The following is an 8,613-nucleotide window of genomic DNA, read 5'->3' as shown; positions in this document are numbered from 1 at the left end:
TTTTATGCTTTAATTTTAATTTTCCTGCAGTAGCTCATTTTAACTTTGAAAATCAATTTTTGGTTCATGTTTGTTTTGCATTTGATTATAGTTGTATTAAATTCTGCATTGGCATCCTAGTTTTTTTTTCATTTTAGTCATTTTGCATCTCAAGCATTTTAGGACCCAATTCATCCATCATCTACAGTGCATATCATCTGCCTATTGCACCTACATCTTTGCATAATCCTGCACATGTGTAACATCCCTAAGGAATATTACTTTGATAATAACATAAGCAATTAAATAAAAGAAAATAAATCATTCGTTATTTATTAACACATGTTCCCAGAACGCGGGAGAATTAAAATCGCAAAGTTTAATACATTGTAACTGTTCGCAGTCAAAATTATTACAAATATAAAAGCCCAAAATGGCTAATGTTCAAAACATAAAAACATTAAAATCTCAATCTTCAAAAAGCCCATATCATCTCGCTCTCCGGTCTCAAGCGTCTCCTTGCTCACCTGTCAAATCATCTGTTCCCGGATAATAAATCATCCGATCATCGCCATACACACACAGATAGGGTGAGCTATGCATATTAAACAAATTAAATATGATACCCATCCCAATAAAAATTTACTGATATATGTTAATTATAAATTATCCACCCCTGATCTCAGATTCCTTCCTGAGTCACATGCATGAAACTAGGTCCTGGGATTTCCACTGTGCTTCCACGAAACTATCCATTTCGTGGTCCAACCCTACAAGCCAATCCTGCTCATAGTCCAACCCTACAGACTCCTCGCCTGTAGTAATACATCCAAGCTTACTTGACTTGGACCCTGGCACGCACACAATCACCATACTATGGACTCCTCGCCCAATAGTAGCCAACGGGAACATAACAGTTCCTTGCCCATCGTGCACCCAACGCATGCAATCACCATACTAAGGACTCCTCGCCCAATAGTAGCCAACGGGAACTCAACTAGTTCCATGCCCATCATGCGTTCAACCACTCAAGCACATCCCAGACCCCTATTGGACTTAGTCCATCAAGCCCAAGCACAAAAGAAGTGAACATAGTCATTCAAGTCCACCAATCAAAGCAAAAACCAATTCTACAGCCACGCAAACCGCCTGGTACCGCCTAGACACCGCTAGGCGGATACTGGCAGAAAACCACCTGGCGGTCACACTCCCACCGCCAGGCGCTGCGACCCAAACAGGACCCGTAATTCTCCGTCACCGCCTGGCGGACACCACCCTACCGCCAGGCGCCTAGCGCTAACAGTGGCCACTGCCACTATTTTTCACTCTACCGCCAGGCGGTACACCCCGCACCGCCAGGCGCTATACCAGTAGCGCAATGCTACTGGTTTTTGGCACTTTTTACAGGTCTTAATAGACTCCCATTTACACAATATTTCATCAGTCATTCATTCATAGCATTATAATACATAAATCAAACCAGAATGTAATATGTACAATTATCTAAACCCAAGTCTCCATCATCTCATTTCAATATACATCGCATAATTCAATACAAGAACAAGCCCTATAGTATAAGTAGTATGCTCCCCTCTTACCACAATACAAGGTATATTTTACATTAACCTTCTCCAATTTCATTTACACTTAAGTTATACCGCAATTTAGTCCTTAGTCCCCACATGTTGGTACATTCACTCAATTCCTGAACAGAAATTTACTGACTATTACCCCAAATCTTCCAGAAATCCCCCCCCCATGACTCTCCATAACGCATTTTTCAGCAACATCACCAAAACGTTCTCCCCTCTGCTGCGTTGCCTGGCGGGCACCCAAGAGCCTCTAGGCGGTTCTTACCAGTTTCGCACACTGCCACATTTTCCAGCATTCCCAACGTTCACAACTAATCCAAATTCATTTTTCATTGATTCTAACATGACTTCACTTTCACACAACAACCAGATTTCACATCCTAATTACGTTAACCTCTATTTTCAATCAACACAACTCACCACGGCGATCATCCATGTTTTCCCATTCTAATTCCTCATGAACCCTAAATTCTCAATTCAATTAAAATTAACGTATTAATCCACCAATTATAATTTTTTACAGTTAATAATTCATCATATCAGCCACATTCGAATCCCTGAATTCTTCCTAAGCCTCGCACACCACGAGAATAAAAAAGTCAGAAGAAATTGGGCAACCCAGTTTGTGTCGCCTGGTGGACTACCCTTAGTCGCCAGGCAGTGCATAGCAGAAACCCAGAAAAAGACCTTTGGGAGCATGAGCCGCCTGGCGGGTCTTCAATGCCAACAGGCAGTTTCTGGAAATTTCCAGAAATTCACCAGAATCCATCCCAAACCCAGATTATACATTACATCAATCGATATGGCACGAAAACACACAACTATCATCAAACATACAAGTAAGAGCTCCCCTAACCTGGATTAACGCTTTCCTTTCCCAAAATTTGACTTCTTGAAAGCTCCAATGTTCACCAATGGCTTCCTCTCAAATCACCCTCTTAAATCAACTCACCTTTCACTCCAGAACCACGTTCCTCTCTGCACTCTTGCTCCTTTCCGCACCTCCTTCAATTCCAGCTAACTAAACTCTCCTTTTTACCATTAATAAGCCTTATAGTGGAGGTTTAATAGTGTTTAATGGTCAAAAACGAACTTAAGGTTTAGTGTTAATTACCCCTCAATTGTATGATACCTTCTACCTTTTCAGCCATCCTTGGTTGCTAAGTTTACGAACGTTTTAATATACACAAAAATAATACTAATTTAATAACACACAAAAATAACATACATAGGACTCGAATCCAAGTCCTCTCACACAATCAAAGTACTCTCAACCCCTTAAGCTAATACTTTTCCACGTCATACACTCCACATTTATTACCTTAAAGGTTCTCTTTACCCATATTTATCCAATAATTACTTAATTAATTATTTAATTTTTCCCAGGTCTTACAACATGCATCATCTAGTCTCATTTGCATTCCTTGCTATCACAGATGTGAAATCTGCTACCACAGTCCCAAATTTTGCATCCAACTACAACATACCAGTTCTTAAACTGCATCGTTATAGTTATGCCATCACATCTACAACATTGCATCTTCATTTTAGAGCATTGAATTTTGTTGTTCTAACTATGCATTTGCATTGCTTCAATATCCATTACAATCATAATCTATTTTATGCATAATTTTGCTTTCCTTTGCTTTTCTAGTTTCACACTAAAATTGTGTGTGTTAAGTGCATTTACATTTGCATAAGTCTTCCATGTCACATCTGCATTGCGCATGGATAGGAGCTTACTTGATTGGGCTGCTGTTGTGGTTTAAGAATATTCCCAAGGAACTTGCTTTCCAGATTGTGGCTATTATATGTAAATTCAATGTTGTCACAAGATAATTTTTGTTGTTGTCAAAACTTGCTTTAATATGCCATTTTGAGAGTTTAGCTCTGTTTGATTCGTGTAGTACATTCAAGTGCATAAGTTAATCTGGTTCTATGTGCTATCATTGGTATTAGTGCTACCATATGGGATCTTGTGTTTGACGCTTTGTTTGGTCTACAGCAACACATTCTCATTCCAATTTTGCATCACATCTTTCAATTAGATAATTCCTCATTGTCTATATTTGCATAATGTTTGCATCTGCATACATATAAATTTAGGTTCATATTCATTCCAATTCACGTGCATTTCATCTCTCCATTCTCTTGCATATCATGCATAGCATAGTTTAGTTTCATTCATGCACTTAGTTTCTTTTAGTTTCTTTTCTTTATTTTATTTCCTTTCCCCCTTTGTTTTCTTTTATTTTCATCTTAGCGAGATTAGCTTATACAAGCTAAACTTGATACACACCATTTCCTTGGATTCGATCATGAGTTATTTCCCTATACTTCATTAAGGGGATAATTTAGGTTTTGTTTAACTATTAAAAACGATTGAAAAAGTGAGTTAAGGTTACCTAAGCATATAAATAGATGTGTCTCCCTCATGTAAAAACTACCTTTGAATTGAGTAAAGTTATGCTTCAGATTTTGTGTCATACTACTCATTTAGGTCACCAAAGGCTAGAGCACCCCTTCTAGGTTTCCTCTAGCCACCATTCCTTAAGAGTTGGCTCAAACTCTCTTGGGACCACCATTCCCATCACATAAATACCTAAACCGAGACACATTTCACCACCATCACATAGCTTTTGCACACCTCATCACTCTTGGAGTCTCCATCTTGGCTTGAGTCATATTTCTTAGAAAGAACTTTCCTATCATTATATTTCTTTAATCTATATCATTCTTGAGGTTTGCTTAAGATCCTTTTCTAGAAGAGTCATGAAAGATGTCAAATCTTCATCATCAAAGGTAAAAGATGGTCTTCGAAAGATACCAACTTGTTTTCCATATCAATGTGTTCCTCTTTCATTCATCCCTTTATTGTTGGTGCTAAAAAGGGAGAGAAACATGAAAAAAAGTGAAAAGGAGAACCCAAACGAAGAAGGGGGAAGAAAGAAAAAGATTACACTCAGGCACAAAGAGCATTTTGTTAAGGGGGTGTTTTAGCACTTAAATGAAGGTTGTCAAGCTCAAAGGAGAAAGATCAGTGCTTGATTTTATATGTTGGTTCTTTTAAACACAACAATAGGATTTAGAAACTCTGTATTTAAATTGATTTGCCTCACAAATTGAAATACTTGTAGTCCATTCTATGCTTGTAATATGTAATGTACATCCGAATATAATCCAAACTAATAACAATTCAGTTTATGGTTCAACAAGTTTAACATCCTATCAAATTCACACTTTTTACATGCTTTATTACATGAGTGTGAGGATGGAAAATAGTTGTTAAAACTTGATATGTTGAATATGATTTTGAAAGTACAGTGATTTGTAGTGTTTTAACTATTTTTATTTTTATTTTGGTTGAGATATCATGGATTTGATTAATACTAAGATATTGTTTGGGATGATTAATTTTCTATTAATGGCGATTAATTTATTTTTAGATTTTAATAGGAGTTAACTTTTATTTACATTGTTAAAATTAATTTTGTTGCTTTTATTGGAAGCCACTAATATTTTGCACTCCATTTTAACTAAAATTTTATCAATAAATTTGAAAGATGTTTTATTTTTTTTATGTAAACAATATTTTTTTATAGGTTAAATATATATATATATGCTTTTGGTTCTTTAGCTTGAAGTGAAAATTGGAATTAGTTCATTTTTGAAACTTTGGATCATTTTAGTCTTCATATTTAGAAATGTGTGTGTTTAGTCATTTACTAAATTTTGTTAAATTTATTTGACTTTTCGAACGCGTTCCATGATAGCATTGGATTTGTTTATACCGTGGTTAACACATTTTCGCTTCAATATTATTTGTTTCATGATAGTATTGGAGTTGTTTATACCATTTGAAATATTTTCGCTCAAATATTAGTTGTTTCATGATAGCATTTGACATATTTCCGCTCAAATATTCGACACATTCTCCCTTTAAAATTAGCTGGGAAACATATTTGAAGTGTCAAATAAATTTAATAAAATTTGGTTAAAATGATTAAACCCACACATTTCTAAACATGGGAAACTAAATTGGTCCAAAATTTTAAAAATGAACTAATTTTAATTTTAACTTAAAATCAAAGAATAAAAACATATTTAACTTACATGTGTCATGGTTATTGTTTTATGAATGTATGCAATAATCATTGTTTATCATCCGCAACAATGTTAACTTTTGTCAATTATATTGCTTTCCTAATGGTAATAGAAAATTTTTCACCCAACATTAATTAGTATTGTTTTTTGGTAATATCAATCGAGGAAAATTTTCAGCTGCCATTAATGGAAAAGTAAAAGAAAAAAAAACTTCCAATCAACAATGTTATACAAATAAACTTGATCGATACGTTGGCATCTATGATGCACATATACGATACGTGTATCCGATACGATACCTATTTGATACGTACGTTGGTACGTTTATTTTAAATATAATAGGATACGATACATAATATATACGTGATATATGAATATTAAAAAATGTACCATAATTCTTAAAAACATAATAAATATATGATTGTTATTGTGCGAATCCAAATTAAAACATTGGTAGTTAATGTTAGTAATCAATTTATAAACTAATTTATAATAGAAACTATTTTAGTGAATAATTTAGAGACCAATTATAATTTTTTGAACTATTTTAGTTGTCAATAATTTTTAGTTTATAAATTGCTACCTAAATTGGTCACTATAATGACTATTTTTTTTGTTAATAAAATTTGTCATTATTCAAATATCTTTTTATAGTTTACTACAACTTTATAAATTCGATACTTCGTAGATAAATATCGATAAAGTATCTTAAAGTATCAAACACAAATACGTGTCGGACATGGATACATAACTCTAATTGAAGTATCAGTACATCATAGGTTGGCATGAATAATTATAATTGGCATCAACAACAAAACAATCTTAGTCACCATATTTCGAGAAAAAATTTCCTCAACATTAATTAAAATATTTTGACAATGTTGAGAGAAAAATAATATAAAATAAAATATTATTTTTTTTAATTAACAATTATTTAATATTTAAATCATTCTTTTATTTAATGATTATTGAAATAATATCTAAATAAAAAATTAAAATTTAATATATTGAAATTACTTTATTAAAAAAATATGAAAAATAACACTATTTAAAATTAGATAAATTAAAAAAATTATCCATTTTTTTAAACACAAGGTAAACGTCTTTTAAATAATCTCTTTACTCTATTTTTCCGAGAACAATATTTTTTTTATCCTTTCCAAACTACTTTTTCTAATAATGTCTTTATATAATTAATAATAATTAATGCAGAATCACTTATACCTTATACTCAAACACCAGAGATTTTTCTAAGGAAAAGGAGACAAAAATAGATCAAAATTGAAATACTTTTTTAGGTATCCTAACAAGCACAAGCTTTAATTTGCTGACCTTATAAAACTAGTCATAAGGAAGTTGGCAAAGAAAAATTCTTTTCAAAAAGAAAAATCAATCAATCAATGTCCCTTCAAAGGAATAATAAAAAATTGAATTTGAATTTCTGCTAAATTTTCAGTATTATTTAACTTTTTGTTTTCAAAATATATTGATTTAATATTTTAAAATATAAAAAAAAGTTTTTTTCATATATCAAAATTAATATATTTTACATATACAAACAATAGACAAACAGCACAAAAAATTCAGTAAAAAAGTCTAAACTCCAAAATACAAAAATTTTGATTTAAAGAAACAAATATAAATCATTTACCTAACTTAAGATTCCAAAAAACATATTTAATTTATTGAAAATAAATACAAAATTAAGAAAAAAATAAAGGTGGGCCAACCTTCAATAATCCCTTCTCTAATACTTTAAGAAAAGGACTCAAAACCAGAAAGAGGCATCCAAATTATTGATACATAAAAGTAACTACTCTTAGAGCCTCCCTTAGGGTCGTGAGCTTAATTTCATCCCCAAATTAGGGTTTAATTATAGCAAAATATATGTCGCATAACAAAACAAATTATCATAGACCAATAATAGATAAAGATACATGAACAAAAAACAAATCTATTTTCCCAATGAATTATTTGTTGGTGGCATTGCATAAAGAGGATCTTCAACTAGGTATGCACAAGAGTGATTCCGTTCCAATGATTTATTTATGTTTAAATAGCTCACCTAATTTTATATTTTTTTTCTTTATATTGTTCACCTAATTACATTAAAAATTTGAAAAAATAAATATCGTTATGAATAGAAATTATCTATACACAAATACGTCATTTTTCTTCACACACAGCTGGTACGATTGTCTGTCCTCATTTATTTTATTTCTCTTTTTCCTATTTCAAAATGCATTTTAGTTGTTGATCCTTCCCTTAAAAAAATAATACTTTGACTCGTACAAGTATGGTCAAGTTTTGAATTCCAGAAATAGCTATATTTATTTGTTCATAGGGGTTTTTGAAAATAAACTAAAATTATAAGAACATTTGAGAGAAAAAAATAAAAAATAAATGTTTTTTTACAAAATTTAAAAATAGTTTGTGTATAAATTAATTTGTATAATATAATACATCTATTTTTTGAAGTTATACATCGTCTAATTTAATTTATCAAAAAATTAGTTCACTTTTTTTTAGTTTTAAAATAATAGACAAGTTTTTCAAAGATTTTATTTTTCAGAAATCAATTTATAAACCCAAGCAAGCAATGAATTTCCTATTGCCACTAATATTGATGGCCCATTAACAACGGATAAATACTATGAGGACACAAAAAAGCGCAAATTAATCTTCTTAAAAATCCATTATGTCAAGGATGAAATATGGTTTTTTTCTTTAGTTTTAATTGAAAATTGAAATTAGTCTTTTTTCAAAACTTTAATTCAATTTAGTCTTCTAATTTTAAAAATATATTAAATTTTATTAAGTTTATTTTACGTTTCAAACGTGTTTCATGATAGCAATTTGAGTTATTTACATCGTTTGACATTTTCTCTCCAATGTTAACTGAAAAAGCCATTTGAAAAATCAAATAAACTTAACAAAA

This window comes from Vigna unguiculata, chromosome 4 (genome assembly GCF_037176805.1).
Source record: "Vigna unguiculata cultivar grain cowpea cultivar isolate G323 ecotype 2 chromosome 4, ASM3717680v1, whole genome shotgun sequence".
Lineage (NCBI taxonomy): Eukaryota > Viridiplantae > Streptophyta > Magnoliopsida > Fabales > Fabaceae > Vigna > Vigna unguiculata.
Note: the sequence above shows the minus strand (reverse complement) of the source record.